The sequence below is a fragment of the Caretta caretta genome, chromosome 9 (genome assembly GCF_965140235.1).
Source record: "Caretta caretta isolate rCarCar2 chromosome 9, rCarCar1.hap1, whole genome shotgun sequence".
Lineage (NCBI taxonomy): Eukaryota > Metazoa > Chordata > Testudines > Cheloniidae > Caretta > Caretta caretta.
Genome location: NC_134214.1, coordinates 97128876 through 97152104, shown reverse-complemented (window position 1 = coordinate 97152104; position 23229 = coordinate 97128876). Strand labels below are relative to the sequence as shown.

Sequence of the window (23229 nt, the reverse complement as noted above, 5' to 3'; positions counted from 1 at the left end):
TAAAGCAAGTACCTTGCTGAATTAGGGCATAATAAGCAATTACCTTGCAGAAGAGGGTCTTAGCCCTGATCTACACTAGTAGTTGAAGTCGAATTTAGCAGCGTTAAATCAATTTAACCCTGTACCCATCCACACAATGAAGCCCTTTTTTTCGACTTAAAGGGCTCTTAAAATTGATTTCCTTACTCCACCCCTGACAAGGGGTTTAGTGCTGAAATCGGCCTTGCCGGGTCAAATTTGGGGTACTGTGGACACAATTAGACGGTATTGGCCTCTGGGAGCTATCCCAGAGTGCTCCATTGTGACTGCTCTGCATAGCACTCTCAACTCAGATGCACTGGCCGGGTGGACAGGAAAAGGCCCGCAAACTTTTGAATTTCAATTTCCTGTTTGGCCAGCGTGGCAAGCTGCAGGTGACCATGGAGAGCTCATCAGCAGAGGTGACCATGCAGAGCTCATCAGCAGAGGTGACCATGATGGAGTCCCAGAATTGTAAAAGAGCTCCAGCATGGACCGAACGGGAGGTACTGGATCTGATCGCTGTATGGGGAGAGGAATCTGTGCTATCAGAACGCCGTTCCAGTTTTCGAAATGCCAAAACATTTGTCAAAATCTCCCCAGGGCATGAAGGACAGAGGCCACAACAGGGACCCGAAGCAGTGCCGCATGAAACTTAAGGAGCTGAGGCAAGCCTACCAGAAAACCAGAGAGGTGAACGGCCACTCCGGGCCAGAGCCCAAAACATGTCGCTTCTATGATGAGCTGTATGCCACTTTAGGGGGTTCAGCCACCACTACCCCAGCCGTGTTGTTTGACTCCTTCAATGGAGAGGGAGGCCACATGGAAGCAGGTTTTGGGGACGAGGAAGATAGCTCACAGCAAGCAAGCAGAGAAACCGGTTTTCCCGACAGCTAGGAACTGTTTCTCACCCTGGACCTGGAGCCAGTACCCCCCGAACCCACCCAAGGCTGCCTCCCGGACCCACCAGGCAGAGAAGGGACCTCTGGTGAGTGTACCTTTTAAAATACTATACATGGTTTAGAAGCAAGCACGTTTAATGATTAATTTGCCCTGGCATTCGCGGCTTTCCTGGATGTACTCCCAAAACCTTTGCAAAAGGTTTCTGGGGAGGGCAGCCTTATTCCATCCACCATGGTAGGACACTTTACCACTCCAGGCCAGTAGCACGTACTCGGGAATCATTATAGAATAAAGCATTGCAGTGTATGTTTGCTGGCGTTCAAACAACATCCGTTCTTTATCTCTCTGTGTTATCCTCAGGAGAGTGATATCATTCATGGTTACCTGGTTGAAATAGGGTGCTTTTCTGAAGGGGACATTCAGAGGTGCCCGTTCCTGCTGGGCTGTTTGCCTGTGGCTGAACAGAAATGTTCCCCGCTGTTAGCCACGGGGAGGTGGGAAGGGGCTAGCCACGCACTGAGGGGAGGCAAAATGTGACCTTGGAATGAAAGCTCATGTGCTGTGTATGTAATGTCAACAGCAAGGTTTACCGTGAAAGAGTGTAACCATTGTTCTATAAAATGTGTCTTTTTAAATACATGTTGTGTGTATATATAAATCTCCTCACTGTATTTTCCACTGAATGCATCTGATGAAGTGAGCTGTAGCTCATGAAAGCTTATGCTCAAATAAATTGGTTAGTCTCTAAGGTGCCACAAGTACTCCTTTTCTTTTTAGTAATAACAGTGGGAATATTGGTTTCGTTGTGGTCTAACTGAGTCAGCAAACTGCACCAGCGCACTTTTAAATGTCCAAATGCACATTCTACCACCATTCTGCACTTGCTCAGCCTGTAGTTGAACAGCTCCTGACTACTGTCCAGGCTGCATGTGTATGGCTTCAAGAGCCATGGCATTAAGAGGTAGGCTGGGTCCCCAAGGATAACCATAGGCATTTCAACATCCCCAACAGTTATTTTCTGGTCTGGGAATAAAGTCCCTTCCTGCAGCTTTTGAAACAGACCAGAGTTCCTGAAGATGCGAGCGTCATGTACCTTTCCCGGCCATCCTACGTTGATGTTGGTGAAATGTCCCTTGTGATCCACTAGTGCTTGCAACACTATTGAAAAGTACCCCTTGCGGTTTATGTACTCACTGGCTTGGTGCTCCGGTGCCAAGAGAGGGATATGGGTTCCGTCTATGGCCCCACCACAGTTAGGGAATCCCATTGCAGCAAAGCCATCTACTATGACCTGCACATTTCCCAGGGTCACTACCCTTGATATCAGCAGATCCTTGATTGCGTTGGCTACTTGCATCACAGTAGCCCCCACAGTCCATTTGCCCACTCCAAATTGATTCCCGACTGACCGGTAGCTGTCTGGCATTGCAAGCTTCCACGGTGCTATTGCCATTCGCTTCTCAACTGTGAGGGCTGCTCTCATCTTGGTATCCTTGTGCCTCAGGGCAGGGGAAAGCAAGTCACAAAGTTCCATGAAAGTGCCCTTACGCATGCAAAAGTTTCACAGGCACTGGGAATCGTCCCAGACCTGCAACACTATGTGGTCCCACCAATCTGTGCTTGTTTCCCGAGCCCAGAATTGGCATTCCACTGCATGAACTTGCCCCATTAGCACTATGATGTCCACATTGCCAGGGACCGTGCTTTGAGAGAAGTCTGTGTCCATGTCCTCATCACTCTCGTCACCGTGCTGACGTCATCTACTCACCTGGTTTCGCTTTGCCAGGTTCTGGTGCTGCCTATACTGCTGGATAATGCTTAATGTGCTCCTAATTGCCAAAGTGATTTGAGCGGGCTCCGTGCTTGCCGTGGTATGGCGTCTGCAAAGAAAAAAGGCGCGGATCGATTGTCTGCCTTTGCCCTGACGGAGGGAGGAGCGACTGATGACATGGCTTACAGGGTTGGCTTACAGGCAATTAAAATCAACAAAGGGGGTGGCTTTGCGAGAAACAGAATGGCCCCCTCAAGGGTAGAACTCAAAATCTCAAGGATAGAACTCAAAACTGGGTTTAGCAGGCTGTTGATTTCACGGAGGGAGGGAGGAGAAAATGAATACAAAACAAATCTGGTCTATTTCTTGTTTTGATCCACTTCATCTATCTTTATACATCTTGCTGGCAGCAGACTGTGCACTACGACCGCTAGGCATCGTCATCTCCTTGGTGCTTGGCAGAAGACGGTGCAGTATGACTGCTGGCCATCATCTTCTGCTGGCTGCTGATTAAAAGACAGTGCACTGCCGGTAGGACTGAATCCCCATGAGATGAAACTTAAAAGGGAAATGATCTGGCTGAGTCGCTCCCATGTTTGCCCAGGTGTCCCTGACCTCATCAAGGTCGGTTAAAAGAACACCCTGGACTACGTCGATGATGGCTACCAGTCATACTGCACTGTCTGCTGCCAAAAGGCAATAAATTGTTGCTGTGTAGCAATGCAGTACCGCGTCTGCCAGCACCCAGGAGACATACGGTGACGGTTAGCTGAGCGGGCTCCATGCTTGCCATGGTATGGCATCTGCACAGGTAACTTAAGAAAAAAGGCTCAAAACGATTGTCTGCCCTTGCTTTCACGGAAGGAGGGAGGGAAGGGGGGCCTGACGCTATGAACCCAGAACCACCCGCGACAATGTTTTTGCCCAGAATTTCTACCCAGAATTCAAATGGGCGGCAGAGACTGCGGGAACTGTGGGATAGCTACCCACAGTGCAACGCTCCGGAATTCGACGGTTGCCTCAGTACTGTGGACACACTCCACCGACTACATGCACTTAGAGCATTTGTGTGGTGACACACACAATCGACTGTATAAAAACGCTTTCTACAAAACTGACTTCTATAAATTCGACCTAATTTCGTAGCGTAGACAAGGCCCTAGACTACTGTAAGACTATATTCCTTTCAAAAAGAGACTTCCAAATGGATAGGGTCTATAAAAATCATACACTGTGTGCTATGTATTTTTGGATGGTCACAGCCCTGTGCCATCCAGGGAAGACGTTGGCTGACTTGCACACTGGGGTTTTCACTAGCAGGTGTTCTGAGTAAACACTGTCACTAAAACTGCATTCATGCATGTCTGTGGGGGAAAGACCTCTTGCATCAAAGAGGCAGGGTAGATGAACAAATCATAATGCCTTACAGTCAAATCAGGGGCTCCAGTTGAGGGTGGGACCTTACTGTGCAGACACATCGTAGGAGACAGTCCTTGCATCAAGGAGGCTACAGCCTAAATAGGCAAGACAGAGTAAGGATGTGCGGGGCAACAGAAGATTAGTGGCAAGAGCTGGAGACTGACCCCAGCCCAGTGCCCTCTCCACTGGATCACACTGCCTCTCAAGCAACGGATGTGTACAATGGAATAAGATGGAAACTGTCCTCTGAGACATCTGTGTGTTTTGCTAAGGGGAGCCAGACTTCAAGGAGTTACTGAAAACAGAGTCGCTCTATCTGGGAGTGCTAGCTCCATTTGTAAAGTGTTGATTTCCCAGAACACTAGTATGAGATACTCAGAAAGCATAACTGGAAAACTATGCCATCTTTAAAAGTCTGTAGCCCACAAAAGCTCAGGCTGCTACTACAACCCCATGGTGTGAGGCACTTACTAGCCTTGTTGCTCAAAGTGCTTACCAGACCACATGGAATTTAACATCTGAACATACAAGTTTAGACAAGAAAATAGCAATATATAATCTCACCCCAGTCATCTTGTCTAATTCTTCTCAATGTAACGGCTGTTCTTGGTCTTTCGTAACCAATGTTTGCCATCTACCAACCTTCCTGCTGTCTTTGCACACCTTGTGCTGAAGTGAAGGCTGGGTCCTTGGCCTTTTTCCTAGAAGTACCCAGACCTCAGCACAGCAGGTGACTCTTGTAATCCCAAGATGCTCCCATAAGCACCCAGCAATAAATATTTAATAGAGCAAATAGCACAAATAGTGCACTGAGGTTAATAAGCTGTAAACTGCAAAGGTTTTAATGGCAACCTCTGCTATATGTATTGATGGGCCAGATCCTTGGCTGGTGTAAACTGGCATAGCTCATAGACTCCTAAACTTTAAGACTAGAAGGGACCATTGTGATCAGCTAGTCTGACCTCCCGCACATCGCAGGCCAAAGAACCTCACCCATCCACTCTTGTAATAGACCCCTAACCTCTGGCTGAGTTACTGAAGTCTTCAGCTCTTGATTTAAAGACTTCAAGTTACAGAGAATCCATATTTACTCTAGTTTGAACCAGCAAGCGAACAATGCTTCGTACTGCAGAGGAAGGAAAGAGGGTCTCTGCCAATTTGACCTTGGGGGAAATTCCTTCCCACCCTAATATGGCTATCAGTTAGACTTTGAGCATGTGGGCAAGACCATCCAGCCAGACGCTTGGGAAAGAATTCTCTGTAGCAACTCAGAGCCCTCCCCATCTAATGTCCCATCTTTGGCTGTTGGAGATCTTTGCTACTAGCAGTCACAGGTCGGCTACATGCCATTGTAGGCAGTCTCATCATACCATCCCCTCCGTAAACTTATCAAACTCAGTCTTGAAACCAGTTAGATTTGTTGCCCTTCACCCCGCTTCCCTTGGAAGGTTGCTGAAGCACTTCATTTCATGGATGGTTAGAAATCTTCATCTAATTTCAAGTCTAAACTTGTTGATGTCCAGTTTATATCCATTAAAGACAAAATGGAGCTATGCCATTTTATGCCATCTGTAGATCTGGCTCACTATATGCAATACAGATTTCTAGGTAAAAGAAGCGTATGTGGTTAAATTTTCACACTGTAACTTATATGAAGACACAGAATTAAACAACAAGACACAGCATCTTCCAGAAATAGATCCATCAGTGGGAGCTGGAACAAGACTTTAAACATAATTTCTATCCTGTCTGGAGTGTCAGATTTATCAATAAAAGCAAAGCAAGTCTATAGTATTTGAATAAAATAGAACATATCCTACATTCTGAGCTAGTTGTCTGAACTAGACATTTTGCTAAAACTGAAAATATTCAGATGAAAGACTGAACTCTGTGAGCTCACACTGAGTCAGGATTGCAAGATTGGGCCTAGAATCTTTCCCAAAAGGCCTTCAGAGAAAAGAACTTTTACAATGCAGTACCTCATTCCTCTTCTGATTTTAGCAGATGGCCCGGGATTGCTAGATCCCAGATTAATAAAACTCCTTTTGGGAGGACATATGAATCTCAACAACAGCCCAAAGAAGAGATTTAGAACTACCAAGGAGAAAGCTGAAGTGGAGGTGTTGCAGGTGTACGTGACTCACTGTAAATCAAAATGATAGGAATAAAGATCTGTAATGTTCTAAGGAAAATAGCTTCTAGACTCTCATAAGATAGAAGACCATGAGGACAGCGAGGATTTTGGATAGCAGCCAACAAGGTTTCCATGAACTCTTTCCAGTATAACACAATTTCCACAGGCCTTTGCGTAGAACTCTGCAGCAGTGCCAGGTACTGAGGGCTAAATGTTCCTCTGAGCCCAGTTTAGGTGCCAAAATTAGTTATTTGCTTAACTGTTTTGCTGGATAAAGCTAGAGAGCTCAGGACCTTGCAGGATCAAGCCCTGACACCAAAGGAAAGTAGTGTGCTTTACGGAAGGATTTGAAGTTGCTGATTGCGTGACATGCTTGATCAGGGAGAGCATTAAAATTTTGTTTCCTGTTATGATTTTAATTATTTAGGAAACCAAGAAGTGATTTGTTTTGGTTAGAGAACCTGGGTGTTGTTCAGTTAATAAAACAATCAGAAGATTCACTACTAGCCAGGCAGACCCTCTAAAGTGTTTATATCTCAACATTAATTAGAGCTGGTTGACATTATTTGAATGTTGAAATTTGAATGAAATTTCAAAATGTGGAATGTAAAAAAATCTGGAAAATTTTCCTTTACATTTCTCAACTTTTCATCCAGTTATAGAGCTGGTCAATAGTTTTTGAATTTGAAAACATGTTGGGGGGGAAAAAAATCACATTTTCCCTGTTTTTCCCCAACCAGCTCTACTCAAGATACCTTTCAGGGTCAGCCATGTACCTAGACCGCCTAATCAAATTACTCATCTGGGTCTGATCCCGCCAGGTCCTGAGTACTTTGGCACCAAGACAGCAGAGTACTTAAGCATGTGCTTAATTTTATGCATGTGAGAAATCCTACTCAGTTCAGTGGCATTACACACATGCTTAAAATTAAGCATGTGCTTAAGTACATTACTGGATCAGGCCCAGAGTGTTCAGAACCTTGCAGGATCAGCCTTCTGTTTGGGATTCCTCATCTCCATTCCATGCCATGGGATATTACCCTGCCATAGAATAAGCTAGATTTTGTCATTTGGTGGAGAAATCTCTCCTTCGATAATTGCAACAGAAATATAATTGATGACTACTTTCTGTAACGTTCTTGGCTTATGTTGGAAGCTTGTTACATCATCATGATAGGGGAAAAGAAGCTTCATTCTTTGTATTTCAGAAACAGTGTGGTGCTGATTTAATATGTTTTGTAGAGGGCGTGGGAACCTGCCAATGTCTCAAACTGATAATGTATATGTGAGCAAGCAAGCTTCACTGCTCATTGACTCAAGACGAAACACACACTATACCTCACTCCTTAGATATAAGAAAATTATCATCCAAAAAAAGTCAGCCTGGGCTAGTTGAAGAAGATTTTATAGTGCAAATAGCTGTCTTGATGATTTTAAGTAACACAGTCACCATCATCAGCTTAATAAATAAACTCTGTTATAGGCATGGAAGATTCATTTTTGTAGCTTTTTAATAAACTCTGCTGCTACCGAATTTCAGATCAAATTTAAAAATGTTACCCATCATGTTAGCATGACTGTAACGAATTGCTGTTTTAATTTGTTCATAGTAGATCTTTCCACTTCTGTGGCAAAAGATGCCAATACCTGCAGTGCTCATAAATGTATATATACTTGTTTATATTGAGTACTTGTTCTCTGGTGGAAGAAACTCATGTAAATCCCAGAACCACTTTAGTTTCTGAGAATTAGAAAAAAGAAAGACAAAGTGTGTGCCCGCCAATCCCTGGAAAGAAAGGTGGGGCAAAGCCAGAGTTAGATCCATCACAATTTTGTTTATTGAACTGTGCAGGAAACAATGGTGCCTTTTCCACTGTCCCAGATTCAACACTTTAAAAGTTCTCCAAAGTTTATCTCACACTCCTATCTCCTGGTCTCCAGCAGTTCCAGTGGCTTGGTGGTTTTCTAGCCAGGCTATCTCCATCACAGCATTCTGCTACAGAGGAGAGAAATAAGTACACAACTTCAGGCCTGCTTAAGCCCCTCTATTGTCCCCACTCTATATTTTTGGAAGAGGCAGCTTCAGGGGAATTCTACGCCCCACCCCCCCAAAGATACTTTATCCCAGTTTCACTAGGGACAATTCTGAACTGGAACCTGATCTGAAATAACTGGACATGTAGCAGGGGTAGTCTGAGAATGGGGTTGATGTAGTCACACTTCTTACCATTATCCCACTGTGGCCATCCTCTCTAATTAAAGAGAAGGAAATGGTCTGCCTTAACACATTACAGCCTGATCCAAAACCCACTGAAGTCAATTAAAAAACTCCTTGATTTCAATGAGCACTGTATCTGGCATAAAGTGATGTGAAAGATGCTGCTGCTAGCATTATTTAGAGGCACTTTCTAATTGATGGGGCGGGGCAAGGTGAGTGGACAGTGGAGGAAATGGTTTAGTGAAATGGCCCCCTAGTAATGAAAAATACCCCTAATTCCATTGTCTTTATACCTATTTCATTTGGTTCTAAATAGACACATCTCCATAAGTTTGGAACAGTTCTGTTGGCTTGGTCTCTCCTGGGAGATCATGCTGTGCATTCAGTATGCCTTAATGGCTCTTGAGTCTCAATAAAAGATTTCCTGAAATGTTTGGCTTATCCTCCTGTAATGGGTCAAGCACTCACTGCTGTAGCACCTCCTGCTAGTCAGTCTGGGAATTAGCTCCAGCTCTGGAGCACCCTCTGTGGCTGGTGTCTTGCCCATGGTCTGCTCTACACTACAGTTTCGGACCTGCATTGCTCCCGCAGTCGGCAGTGTCCTCTTCAGGACACTGCCCCCGCGCAGTGTCCACTAATTCTCTCTCACCCTCCTTCCAGGGTGGATGGCAGTCCTCTGGCTTATACCCACTGCAGGGTGCAACCACAACCTAAAGTCTAGCCCCTCACTCCAAGGCAAGTTGCAGTCTGTATCAGCCACACTCCGCCACAGCCAGGTACGGTACAAGGGAGGGACCCAGGCCCACCTGCTACTCTGGGCCCCAACCCAGGGACCCTCTAGTGGAAGCCTCTCTGCCCTCTTTCTCTCCCCTTGTCTGACTATCTTCCCTGGGCCACTTCCCCTTTAGCCCCTTGTACCTTCTCAGCCCTTCTAGTCAGGGGCCGCAGCCTAGCAGGTCACAGGCGAGAGCCCCCTCTCTCTGCTCCCCCAAGCCTACCCAGTACTGCTCTGTCCAAGGTCTTACCTCAGGAGCTAGTTCTTCTCCCTTGCTAGGCAGGGAGCAACTCCCCTCTGCTCTGCTGGGCAGCCCCTTATATCTGGGCTGCCCCAGCAGCTGCCTCCTATCTGGCTCCTAACAAGCCTCGCCCTAATTAGCTACAGGTTTCCACAGCCTCCCTGGCTGCTTCTGCCCCACCCCCTGCTGGAGTGGGCCACCTGCACCACTACACCTATAGTGTAGCCTTTTGTGATTTGTCCAAATTTCAATCAGAACTGTGAAATCAGAACTCATCCAGCTGTCCTAATTAAGCCACTGAAAATACATTTATTTATATATAGTATGTTATGGTACATTATCACTTTTAATCTTTAGATCATTACTACTGAGATCCTGGCCTCGTTGTGCTAGACTTTGTACAAACACAAGTTCCTTTCCCAAACGCAGTCCTGTTCCCAAAGGGCGTATAATCTAAATACACAAAGGCTGCAATGGGAAACTGACCCATAGAGACATGAAATGACTTGCCCACGCAAGAACCAGAGCCCAAGTGTCCCGATCCTGTACCTTCACCACTGGATCACATCATGTCTCTGTTACTTGATAACAAAAGGAAATATTGCACTCTTAATGATTCCAAATGGAAACCAAAGTGGAGGTGTTTAAATGCTAAATTCATAATTTATTAGTCAAAGGAGCATCATCATGAAAAAAAGAGTAAGAAAAAAATTTAAAAGATAAATCATAATTGCATGTAATATATAAAGGCCTTGTACCGGGGGAGCCAAGTTGAGACTGGAGATAACATTATTCTATTTTAGGTCTGGTGTGTGGGCGAGTAAGCTCAGTGGTAAAAATGCAATCAGATGTGCAGGACAGCTCCAAACCTGCCTAAATTACCATGGAGATAATAGTTGTATTTCATTTTAGATTTCTCTGGCTGTCACTGGAGTGAGTAAAAGATTTGTGTTGTTGTGTTTATCATTTGTACCATGTGGTTTCTTTGATGCAGTCCTTTACTTTCAATTAGTAGATTCCAAAGGTGTTTACTGGCTTATAAATACAATCTCATTTGATCACCTATTTGATACTTAGAATCAGCTGATGCGTAGGAGCAAAGGAATTGCCAGACGGAATCAGACCCATGGTCCTTCTAGTTCAGAAATCTGTCCCCATCAGTGCCTAGCATCAGCTGCTTGAGAGGAAGAGAAACCCCTGAGCAGGCAATTACTGAATAACCTGCCACATTGAAAGTTTCTTCCTGATTCCCATTAGTCACGCCATGTCTACGCTACCTCTGATGTTGGCAAAACTTATGTCGCTCAGGTGGGTGAATATTCCACCCTCCCTGAGCAACATAAGTTGCGCCGGCAATAAGCACTACTGTGCACAGTGCTTTGTTGGCAAGAGAGCTTCTCCCACCAACATAGCTACCACCACTCATTGAGGGTGGATTAATTATGTTGACGGGAGAGAGCTGCTGTAAGTGCTCTAGTGTAGACAGGGCCTAAGAGGCTTATGCCCTGAGGCATTAGGTTTCTTTCCCATCCAAAACTCCTAGGTTTTAATTATTAATTCTTATCAGTATAACCATTTGATTTTGTTATCGTCTTAATGCCCAGTCCTTTTCTGAATCTTACCAAGCTCTGGTCCTCCATGATATCTTGTGCCAATGAGTTCCGCAGGCTGAGTGCACGTAGCATGAAATATTTCCACTGATAGCATGTGAATTAGGTACCTAAATACTTTTGGTTCCTAAGTCATTTAGGCCCAGATCCTCAAAGTCCCATTGACTTAGGTTCCCAAGTCATTTAGGCACACTTGAAATGGTTGAACTTTATGGTGCTTTCCATTTAAATTAAAAGCAAACTCAGTGACTATACAATCAATGGACAAAATGGTTAAATGACAGTAACACATTGAAGCAAAGTGAGTTAAGTTGCCAACAGTGTGTCACGTGGGTCGGGGAGCTGCACCTTATCTTGTGTAAGATTAGAAATGTGCTGGCAACCAGTGGGGTTGTGCTTCAAAAACAGTCTGATTTCTCTTATGGAGGGAAAATGAGAACTGCTAAGATAATGTTAGTAGGGAGGATAGCTGCATGCCAATCAAGGACCTAAATATGCAGCAGCTCTGACTTGCCTCAGAACTGCTGGGATTCTAATAAACAATCTGCACAAAGATTAAAAAGCCAGGAGAGATCAAATATACAAAACGGATGGAAGTAAAAGGCTCATCAACATAGTGAACCATAATAGAAATGTTACCAGAGGAATTCCCTTCTCTCACAGGTATCTGCTGAAGGGAAGGGTTCATACAGGCATTATGATCTCTTTAGAAAAGCTTATATCTCTGGGGATTTCTCCTTCACTTATATTTCAGGGTTCACACTTTGAAAATTCACATTGTTGGAGTGTCTCTTTTCTCTATCACCTTCATTACTAACGTCAATCAGTGTCGTGTCCGTTTCATACCTGTTTTCTCTATATCTGGGGAACTCCAGCATGCCCTTGCTGAGTGGTAGATTCAAAGGTCTGATTTTTCTTTTTTAGTCTCTTGTTACTGTGATCTTCTTTCTTTTTTAACTTATATTGTTCTTACTTGGTTTCTTAACCCTCACCCATGAGAGAACCTAGAAAACTCCTTCCAAAATGTTGTAACATTCCCTTTTTGAATGACTGATCACAGATGCAGAACCTGTTTATATTTTACCAGTTCTCTCACAGTCCTCAGCTCAATCCCCAGCCCTCACCAATACTAGCCACTGACTCTTAAAAGAGGAAAGCTCAACTGTACATCAGATATAACTTTCATAGTTAAAATTTATACAGCAAAAGTATTAATTTAAACAAATCCACTAGCCGTTTCTATTGATTTGGTACTTAATCATATGAACACCATGAATATTCAGTGCCTGTATGATATAAAAAGAACAATCAGAATAAGCTATTATGGATGCTGGAATCTCATTTAAAACCTAATTAGGTCTAGTACAAAGCTAGAGAATTTCTGTCTGCTTATAAAGAGATAGATGTATCTGTGTAGGGAGTGAAATGGCTTCTCATTTCACCCATCTCCCAAAATTTATTAGGAACCTAGTATTTCTTTTTGAACTCCCATTTAGGATTACATTATTCAGTCTAGCTCAAAGACTCCCTAATAGCCGAGTTCTTCAATGTACAGATTAAAGAAAGATCACCCATTGCTGCCTAAAACTGTACTTTAACAAGGCTCTGGTCAAAATGTTAGCAATGCACACTATGTGTAGCCATTGCAGTTCCCTGCGTGAAGGGACTTTGAGTAACCTGTTAGCATTTTGCATCGTGAATGTTTTCCCAACAATGCCAGAATTGTGTGATTGAACTAAAACCTGGCCTGGTTTTCTGAAGGGCTGAGGAATGAGAGCTCCTATTGATTTAAGGTGAGTGCTCTGCACTTCTGAAAACCACTCCTTTACTATGCAAGTCAAACCACTACAAGGAAATCTTTAATACTGGATAATGGTCCAAATTTAGCAAAGTAGTTAAGCTGAGGAGTAATCCTGTTGAAGGCAATGAGATTACTGACATGCTTAAAATTAGGCATGTGCTTAAATACCAGACTGTGCTTGAATATTGTTTCTCACAGTTGAGACTAAGCAGATGTGAATTCAACATCAAGAATACATTTGTATTCAAAATATTTTTTTCTTATCTACCTTATTGAGCCTGCTTCTGCGCCCATAGATCCTAATAGCAAATCTCCCATTGAATTAAGCAGAAGTGGGAAGAGACCTATCGCAGTAAATGTAATGTATGTCTCCTCCCCACTGACGTCTGTGTTCTCCAAGGGCCTCTGTAACTCTGTCCCCAAAGTAGCTCTCGCTCTGTCTTGCCATGCCAACATTTGGATTGTCCCGCCAGGCTTCAGCAGCACAGAGGAATTGCACCCTCATGCATAAGAATTTGGAAATATTTTCATACTGAGATTCCTTTCCCTCACTTTTTGGCATCCTGAAGCTCCAGAGTAAACCCCTGGATCCCTCACTTGAGGAACTGCAGAAGTGCCAGCATTTGATGGGATGTGACTGTGGCATGGTGAGTGGAACTGGAGAAAGAGGGTCAGTTTCAAGAGGGACTAACTTTGGTGTGGCACCAGGGGCCAGGCAGCTGCTGCTCAAACAGAGGCAAGAGCATGTGTCTGGCACCTTAGCATGCTCAGTGAAGATCTCTTTTCTACAACTCTGCTTGCTGCACCTTACTGCAAATGAGACAGTGATAGCAATGGTGAGAGATTCAGTGTAAGCCGACCGGCTTGAGGTACAGTCATTTTACCATGTTAAACTATAAAATCAGTCTGAGTTTGAGCCCTGCGCACTGAGTAGAGCTTTCTCTGTGGTTACATTTTGTGCTACTCCCTCATAGTAAAATGAGTGGGTGAGGGGAAAATCCTGGTGCCTGTATTTGAAATCCACTTAACACACCAGTCCTGCTAGGTAGGGAGGGCCTTTGGGACAAAAAGAATTAAAAAAATAAAAAAGCCACAAGCCAAATTCTGGCCTGTATTACATCTGTGCAGCCTCCATGTTTATAGCAGAATTTGATTCAGTATAGCTAGAGCAGGAACGGAACAAAGGAAAATAAACACCTTTCAGCTAATGATGTTCGGTAAATAGGACAGTGCTTTCTGTCTTAAGGGTATATTTTTCTGTTAAAATGGTGCCAGCAAAGTGAATCTGATTATTTAGTGCATGTTCTAGTTTCCCTTGTGCTTTCCTTTTTGAAAACGATGTCTGTAGGAGTTGGTTCTGCTGACGCTATAAGATTATTCCCATCTCTTGCTGTACTTTGCGATTGTGCTTTTTGTAATAAAAGATGTGAGTAAATGAGGAGAGCAGGAAGGAAAGCCGGCTGGAGAAGAACTTTCAGGTTTTTTGTCCCAATTTTCACTCTCAATTTGAACCTTAAACTGGTAAAGTCCAAATGCAGTTCAGAAGTGTTGCAGGTGATTTCAGAGATCCTTAGTGGAGCAGAGCTCCCATTGCTTTATTAAAGATTGTGAAAATCTTATCAACAAAAGAAATACTGCGTTCAGCTGTTCTGTGTATTTACTAGGTTAAGGATCTACCCAGAGGCTCATAAACTTTCTAGATTACATTTCTTTGTTTAACTGAGAAGCCCTGTCGTCTTTCAAATTCTTCAATAGTCTAAAAAGAGAGAACCCTGTATTTTTTGTGTGTGTGAGAAAGTTAAGATAAACTTTAATTACTTAAGGCATTTCTAACAAAAATAGTCCTTCAAACCCTGAGGGCTTTCATGCATAAATACAGGATTTTGGTTTGCTTGGATGGGCAGAATCAAGTCTGCAAATGATTTGCCTCTCTTTAACAGACTTGGTTTAATGCATGCTTGGTTTTGCTGCATGTTGGAGTAGCCAGAAGATGTAAGTGGATATTGCCCTTGTATGAACCATGTGTGTGTATTAATCTGAAATGTATTTAATATCGGTGAATATGGTTTTAAATGGATTCAGATTGATCAGGGCTGACTGGTATACAATTTATATTAATTCTCGATGCCCTAGGGACCTAATCCAAAAAGCCCATTGAAATCAATGGAAATTTTCCCATTGACCTCACTCAGCTTTGGATCAGGCACCAAAAGACCATTAAGTCTTTTAGTGGATTAGCATTTGTCTCCCCCAGCCCTCTGTTAGAATAATGTCAACAACAAAAAGGTACAGGATTGAATGGCTGTAATATATTTTCAGTAGGGGCTGTTCTGTTCCCTTTGAGAATCTTGTGAAAAGTTTGCCCAAGATTCATTTATGGGTTCTCCTCTGCATGCCAGGAGATGGTTAGACACCTCCATTTATATGACAGTTTTGTATTCATGAGAAAGAGGACCAGATACAAGTAATCTTTGTTTGTAGCCCTGTCTCCTGAGATATGACTGAGCACTTCATAAATCACTCGCCCTGTTTGTATCCAGAAGTAACAATCAGCTCAGGGAAGGAAATGTAAGCTGGACTGGCCCAGCCCTAATGTACATTGAATGAGGCAATCCATGGCCCCCTGTTCTAAAGTTAGAGATGGAAGAGACAAAACCTACTCTCCTGGGTCATTTCATCCACCCTGCCAGAAAGACAGCAGCACTAATAAACCAAGTTCACCTGCACCTAATTAATATCCAGGATGTAACAATAAGTAGCTTAAAGTGATGGAAATCTCCACAGTGGGGGACTTGTTGCAATTACAGCCATTGGTGTAGCTGTACCAGTGCAAATGCCTAGTGTTGATGGGCAAACCCACTATCACCTGTGATGTACGCCGCTATTTTGCTGGTGGTTTAATGTGAATACTGCATAATAAAGAAGTGATCCAACCTGGTCCGAGCTCCAGAGTATAACACATAGCCACAAGCTGGGACTAAAATGTGGGTCACACTTTATATTAAGTATTCATTTCTAAATAGTTGAAAAGGTAGAATTAATGGTGCTTTAATGAATAGTGAACTGATTTTTATAGATTGTTATGGGGTCCAGTAGGTTGCTTAAAGCCTCTGTAACAACTTTACCAGCTGTGCTGATAACTACCTGTTACCCATGCTGCTCATGACTGTAAGATGCTTTTCACGTCTATTAACTACCCCTTTAGAAATATGAAGTGTGACCCAGGCTCCTACTGAATTCTCTTTCAGAGATTGCAGGAAATGTTGTTTAATGGTGGAGGCAGTCCAAACAATGGTCTCGTGCTATGGAGCCAGATGGAAAAGCCACAGTAGCGTGACTTTCTTCTTCCCGCGTGGGGTGGGGGAAAACCAGTATTGGAAGATTAAAGCACATTCACGTTTGAGTGTGAAATTGAATGAAACAATCTGGATGTGGCATTACAGAATTTGATGAATAATATACCCCTGGACAGAATGAAACATATGAAAGACATCAGTAACCAGCTGAAAGCTGTACAACAACTAATCGGGATGACAGCTTTCAGCGACTCGTGGTTAAAGGATAAGATTGTTTCTGGCATTAGTTACCTCAGTTTGAAGGAACCGTCACTAAGACATCCTGACTTAACATTAACTAAAGCGATAGATATCTGCAGAGCTGCAGAAGTTACTACATCATAAATAAAAATCCTGATAGACCAGGAAAGAAAAAAATGAAGTAGCTGGAATGGATGTCAATAAAAGGAACAATGAAAATAAAACAATCATTAAAAAAGAATAGTAATGGAAAAACATCATAAAACAGCAGCTCCTAGAAAAATTTGTTTCATAAAACAAAAATAACAGAATCAGTAATCAACAAAGCAGGACAAAAGCTGGGTCCTGAGGATGTAGTCACATTGACCATCCCAGAAATTAGAGGGGCAGATTGTAGCAAGTGTAACAAATCCATTTGATGATTCGTATGAAGCAAGTAAGAAGGTGTCAGCTTGTAAGAAGATGCAGGAAAACTATGGCCCCTCCTGCCTTTGAATGTGGTTGCTCAAGTGAGAGTTTAGCAAGGAAGCAAAGAGGGCCCTGCTCAACACTGGATTAAAATATAACAAGATAATGCTAACAGAGTCTTTGCAGTGACTAGTGGGCATGAATCCAGACAGAATCAAAAAGAGAGCTTTTAGGGTCTAGTAGATTCTGAGAGATGCCCAGCTGAAGTGGGCAGTGGAAGTCTTGGTATGGATGCCCTTTTGCTGGATCAGGTTCCTCCTTATCTTATGTTAGGGCATCTGGAAAAGCTGAGAGAGACTAGCCCGAAAATTTGGTAATCCCTCTTTAAATAGACTCCACTGTAAACTGTAATTTCCTGGAAATTGTAAGTGCCTGATACAGCTCCAGATACAAAATTACTCTTGATTCTTGAATTTATTTTGTTGTTGATGAATGTTTGTGTCTGGAGTTATCTTTATGCTTTCCCCACATACCACAGCTTTCAACAACCTAGAAATTAGGACACCTTGTCCAGGAAGCATTCCACTTGTGATTATATATTTGGACTTCATTTGTATTTGCAAAATGCTTAGTTTGAAGCAAAGCTGCGACAACTCCCCAGTTGCCAGCTGTGAGCATCACACTCTAGTTGTCTAAAACATATTATAATAATAATGCCAATATATCAAATTGGAGTTTCAAAGGTACATTACTTCCTATGTAACGTATAGCTAAAAAGAAGTTAAGGAAAGTTATATTGATATCACATTCAGTTGTTATTACAATTCACTCCAGGGTAAGAGAGAAGAAAACACTACCTAGTACAGGTATGCTTTTGGACATCTCAGTGGTGTACTCCTTACTTGAGATCCCTGTGAAGGAAACAGTTCATTATTTTTTCACCCAAGTTGTAATTTATTGAACTTTTAGGAAGCATTGTTCTCTTTTACAGAACGTGAATAGCTATAGGGTGCCAATGTAGTTCCTTATACTTAGGGCCTACCAAATTCATGGTCCATTTTTGTCAATTTCCCGGCCATAGGATTTGAAAATGAGTCAATTTCATGTTTTCAGATGTTTACATCTGAAATGTCACTGTGTGGTTTCCTTGGAGGTCCTGATCCAAAATGGGTGTATGGGAGGGGCGGGGGTGTCGCAAAGCTGTTGTAGGGTGTTTGCAGGATTTCCACCCTCACCTCTGTGCTGCCTTCAGAGCTGGCTCTCAAGACAGCAACCCCAGAGCTTCTTGCAGCCAGCGGAGGTACCCAGAGGTGGGTTTGATCTACTCCCCTCAAGAGCAGCCATGTAGGGGAAGAAGTCTTCCTATCCCTCCCAAGACCAGCCAGGACTAGCAGCTGGAGCCTGGGGCATGGTAGGAGTCCCTGCTGGGGCACCCCAAACCCTGCCCCTCCCTCCCGATAGCTAGATTTCACCAGGGAAAGTCTGATTTCCTGGTCAGTGACACATTTCTCACAGCTATGAATTTGGTAGGCCCGTCTTATACTTTATTGTCCACTGCCTAAGCTCAACCCACTTCCTTGCTCAGTTTTGTCTAGGTATTATCTGTTCCACTTGCATTGTTTTCAGGATCTTTATTTTGATTAGTCAGAATTAACTTAATTCAACTGTGATTTACAAAACGCTTGAAAACATATAGTAAAGATTGGTCTTCCACTGGCTTGGAGATGGGCCAGCTGATGTATTTGATTTTTAAATTCTAACTAGGTTCTAATTTACAGCTTCTAACTTGTTTGATTTTCCAACACTAGCCTAAACTGGTTTATAAATGCACAAAAAACTAGACAAGATAATACAGTCTTTGTCTGCTCAGAAATGTAGTAATTGATTTTAGTAGTCATACTGTAATTGTTCTCACAAATCAGCTAATTGGGATGGTTAATGACAGGTGATTGAGTGCCAATGAATTTTGCCAGGGCTCCCCAATGGATAGCAGCTAACCAAATCTGAGTGTTCCTTTTATTTTAATGTAATTCTTTAAATGCATTATACTGTGTGACTGAAATTAACAGTGTTCATCAGGATACTTTCTGATCTCACTATTTTAGTGGGAGTAAGTGTTTGATATGGATGAAATAATATTGATTAGCTTATCATTTAGACGAGGAAATAATGCTTTACTTCAACCTCAAATGTATGCTTGTTCCACTTTATAAATGACAAGTTCTTGAATTTTAGGTATCAGGTTCAGTCAATTTCAGTTCTCTAGAAATTGGACATCATAACCTTTGATATCATAACGTTTAATATATATATAAAAAAAGGTCTGGTATAGTTAGCATTAGGCTTCAGTATTCTAGCCTGCTATCCAGGCATTTTAGAGGAGAGTGGACATTTTAATCTCAAATATTTCACATTTTACTTCCTTTTTTTATTTTCCTCCTTTCCCTGGTGAGAGAGCTCTCTGAAGTTCTTCTGAAGGTGCACAATATTAATATCCTTCCTCCTGTAAACTACCAAAATCCAACTAAAGGCTTTTAACTGATTATCACAAGTCTCTTCTCTCTAATCACTTTCCATTTCCACTGATGTCCAGAAAGGTCAGCAGATAATTATATCTGATGCATAGGGTTATTTAATGGTATAGTCAGCTGGGAAAATATTCAGATAATTTTGTCTTTTGCCTTTAATTTCTTGTTAGAGACTTTCACTGTAGGCCTTCACTTAATTACTGTGTTGTGTTAATTTCTTGTCCCATACCTTTATGTTAAACACTTGCATAAGTACTTTGCTGAATTGGGGCCTTTATAAAGAGAGAAAAAGTCCGAGTGCAAATGTGTTCATGCATTGCCATGTGCAAACATCACCAGTTATTGTGAATCCTGCCTTTGGTATGAAAATTCTCCATTGATTTAATGCTCCCTCCGAGAGGTGTCAATGGGAGTTTTGCCAGATCACTCCAAGACATGCAGAATTTGGCCCTTGATTTGTTTTAGATACGGAAGCCTGCATTCCACACTCCATGGGGATGAGTTCTCATTCAAGTGGGATCAGTTCACCCTAGTGTAAATTTTTTTTTTCTCCAGGAACATGCCCAATACTCAGTCATTTTAAATCTTGTTTAATAATTAACTTTATATTTCCCCTGGGGAAACAATCCCTAGGGCACTGGCAACAAGAGACTTCGCTGGCTACCAGACTTCTGAGGCTGTAAACTCCTTGTATAAGTTTACAGCTCCAGCATCAAGCCACCTGTGTACCCTTTCAATCCAGGACTGTTACAGGGGCTGGGGCGGTCACTGGCTCCCTTAGACAGCCCCCAGGAGCCTATTTTATAGTAGCCTCCACACCAATGCCTGGAATCTCCACAGCGCTGAGTTCTCTGACCCTGCCTAACACCACCCCCTACCCCAGGATTTGTGAAAGGGTGATCGGGGGCAGCCTTATAACTGCTGCACACAATACCTGTGCCAGAGGAATTGTTCCCTGACCTGTTTTGGTGCTTTTACTGCCCCTTTTTAGAGCTCAGCCCCTTTACTAGGTAAAAAGGGGCTACGGTGGATGAGCTGAGGATCTCACCCCTTGCTTTGGTATTATATATGCAGTGATCCATGGCTCCTTATCACCAGGTTGTTTGCGCAGCAGTCCATGACTTCTACGCTTTCCTCCAGGTCTCCCAGCTGGGTTGAAATCTGAATGTGTTGTCTAGTGTGGACAAAGTTAACTTCGGTCTAGTGCTTCTTCTTCTTCTTTTTTTTTTTTGTGGCTCCCTAAGTCAGCCTTCATAGGGTGAAAAAAAGAAAGAAAACCCTCCTTGCGTGTTACTAGAGGGTGATCTCTGAATGACTGTCAAAGCTGCAGAATGAGCTTCAAAGAAATACTGCTTTTCTCTCACTTCTCCTCTGCCCCTTTCATCAGACACTGTTGTTATAAATCAGGGGGTTTCCTACAGAAAAGATATATGTATATTTTTTTTTTTTGGAAGGAGCCTAATACTTTGTTCAAACTGCTGAATGGCTGTGGAATCTCAGCTGCTCTAGGTTTGTTAATTATCTGCTTGCATATTCAGTATAAAAATGTTAGTATCCTATTCTGGTTACTGTGTCAGAGGCTTTCCTTGTTTAGTTTAAAGACCTGTGTTCCAGATCAGTCTTTGAGATGGTTCCTTCAATAGAGAGGCTCAGGGACAAATTTTCTATGGAGGTCAGCGGCCAACATGCACTGGACTCTTGAAAACTTAGCCTCTTATTTTGGTAAACTCCTAAATGGGAGTGAGGCTCATTTGCAAATTAGGGCCTTACTATGCAGTAATAGTTCCCATTGATCTGCACTGAGGTGCCGACAGCCTGTGTTTTCCCACTACTGTGGGAACATCCCCTTCTTCCCTGCCACTGTCTCTCTCCCAACCCCCTTATTGCAATGAAACCCCCCAGCCCCAGACACCTCCTGTCTGCCCACCTCAAATACTTATGGGAAAGGAAGGTGGTTTTGTGGCCCAGGCGCTGCTCAGGATCTAACTGATGGCCGTGTGTGGGGTCAGGAAGGAACAAATTTTCCCCAGGTCAGATTGGCCTTGTTTTTTTGATCTTCTTGTTTTTTTTTTGATCAGTATGTGGGTGCAGATCACTTAGCAGGATTATGAGGGTAAATCTCACTTAATCATTTCCCTGCCATTGTGGGGGCCTCGGGCATTGTTACACCTCAGTCCCTCCAATTCTGTGCCTGTGGCATCATATAGTCTAGTCTCCTGTGGGCTCTGATACTTTGGTCTGATGGTTGGGTTTAGTGTGCGGGTGCCAGATGGTGTTGGTGGCCCGTGACATACCGGAGGTTAGACTAGATGATATGCTGGTCCCTTCTGGCTTAAAACTCTGACTCCATGACACTGAACTGAGATTTAGGAGACCTGGATTTACTTCTAGGCTCTGCTCTACTCCCTGTTTGACTTTGGGCAAATCACTTAATTGCGAGCCTTACTTTGCAATCTGTAAAATGGGGAGAATAGTCCTTGGTCTCATTTATTCATTCTGTAACCTCTTTGGGACACAGACTGTGTCTTACTATAAATACGTACAATGCCTAGCACAGTGAATCCCTAATCTGGATTGGGGCCTCTCTGCACAATTGCAATACAAATGGCTAATGATGGGAAAGGCCTGTAGAATTCGGTCGGCCCCATAATTCCCAGCTCCCAATCCTCTGCCTCAAACACCAAAGATCCCTTCAGAGGAAGTGCTCCAGTACATCAGACTTCCATTGTTTCTGTATGTGAAAAACCAGAGATACAAGGTTAGGGTAAAAAGAAAAGGATTACTCCTTTTCTTTTTGCAAATACAGACTAACACGGCTGCTACTCTGAAAGTTAGTGTAGGTCTACGCTGCAGTCAGGAAGTGTTGTTGCAGCATGTGTGTAGTCTTGCCTGACCTAGTTTCTTTCTATCGATCTATCTCAAAGCTAGCTCAGGTAACAGTAGCAGTGAAGCTGTGTCAGGATCAGTGGTGGCACAGGTGAGTCCTGCCTGCCCAGGACCCTGGGCGCATGCTCAAGTAGCTACCCGTGCACTAAAATATACAGTTCAAGTTGACTGTGAAAATCAGCACTGATGATGACCTATCCTCTGGTTTTACTTTCCTTGTAAAAGTTGCCATTTGGTGTGTTCTGCCCATGTTGCATGTAACCTAACTTCACAGCATAGCAGTTTATAAGCAGGAACACCAAACTCCTCTAGTTCAATGTTTCCATGGTAGTGTTCAGCTGAATGGTAATTGGCAGCAAAATCCATTGCTGTACCCCCAGAGACTCATTAAAACCAGATAACTCTGAAGGATAGCAAAATGGTTTCTGTTTGGACTACAGTGCCAATTTAATAGATGTATGAAAGGTAAAATGATAAAGTAGTTTATTGTAAGGACATTCATCTAACTAGGCATTTCCTAAAATCATTCAGTATGTGTTCACTTAATAGGTCAACTTTGTTGACAACTTCTTTGAACCGTAAAGCTTATGTCTGAGAGAGATGTTAACAGCACAATGTCTTACAAAGCTTATGGCTGACGTGAAAGCAATGCAAAGATGCATTCCAAAATGGAATTATTAGAAAGGACATACGTACTATGTGGAGTACTGTGTGGATTTGTAATACTGTGTTTTTCATTAACGTATTGCTGACAGTGAAACAAGTTGACTTGTATATAATTTCCCTATTCTGGTTCACACATTCCCTTTCTTCTGTTACCTTTTATTGTCTTGTCTGTTCTCAGACTGTGATCTCCTTAAAGCAGGAAAAAAACTAGCACATAGTATGTGCTACTGTAAATGATAATCTTGATACACATTTATCCAGAACGTGGGTTGTAGATATCCCATGACATTTAAGAAAAATAAATGGGATGATCGT

General features: G+C 42.8%; 1 long non-coding RNA gene across 1 annotated transcript in view; it reads left to right on the top strand.

Annotated features, from left to right (window-relative positions):
• Window positions 1–23229, top strand: part of LOC142073248 (uncharacterized) — a 218264-nt gene that overhangs the window by 131788 nt on the left and 63247 nt on the right. The window contains exon 4 of the long non-coding RNA XR_012670033.1: window positions 399–1006. This is a non-coding gene — a long non-coding RNA (uncharacterized LOC142073248). The remainder of the gene's footprint in view (window positions 1–398; window positions 1007–23229) is intronic.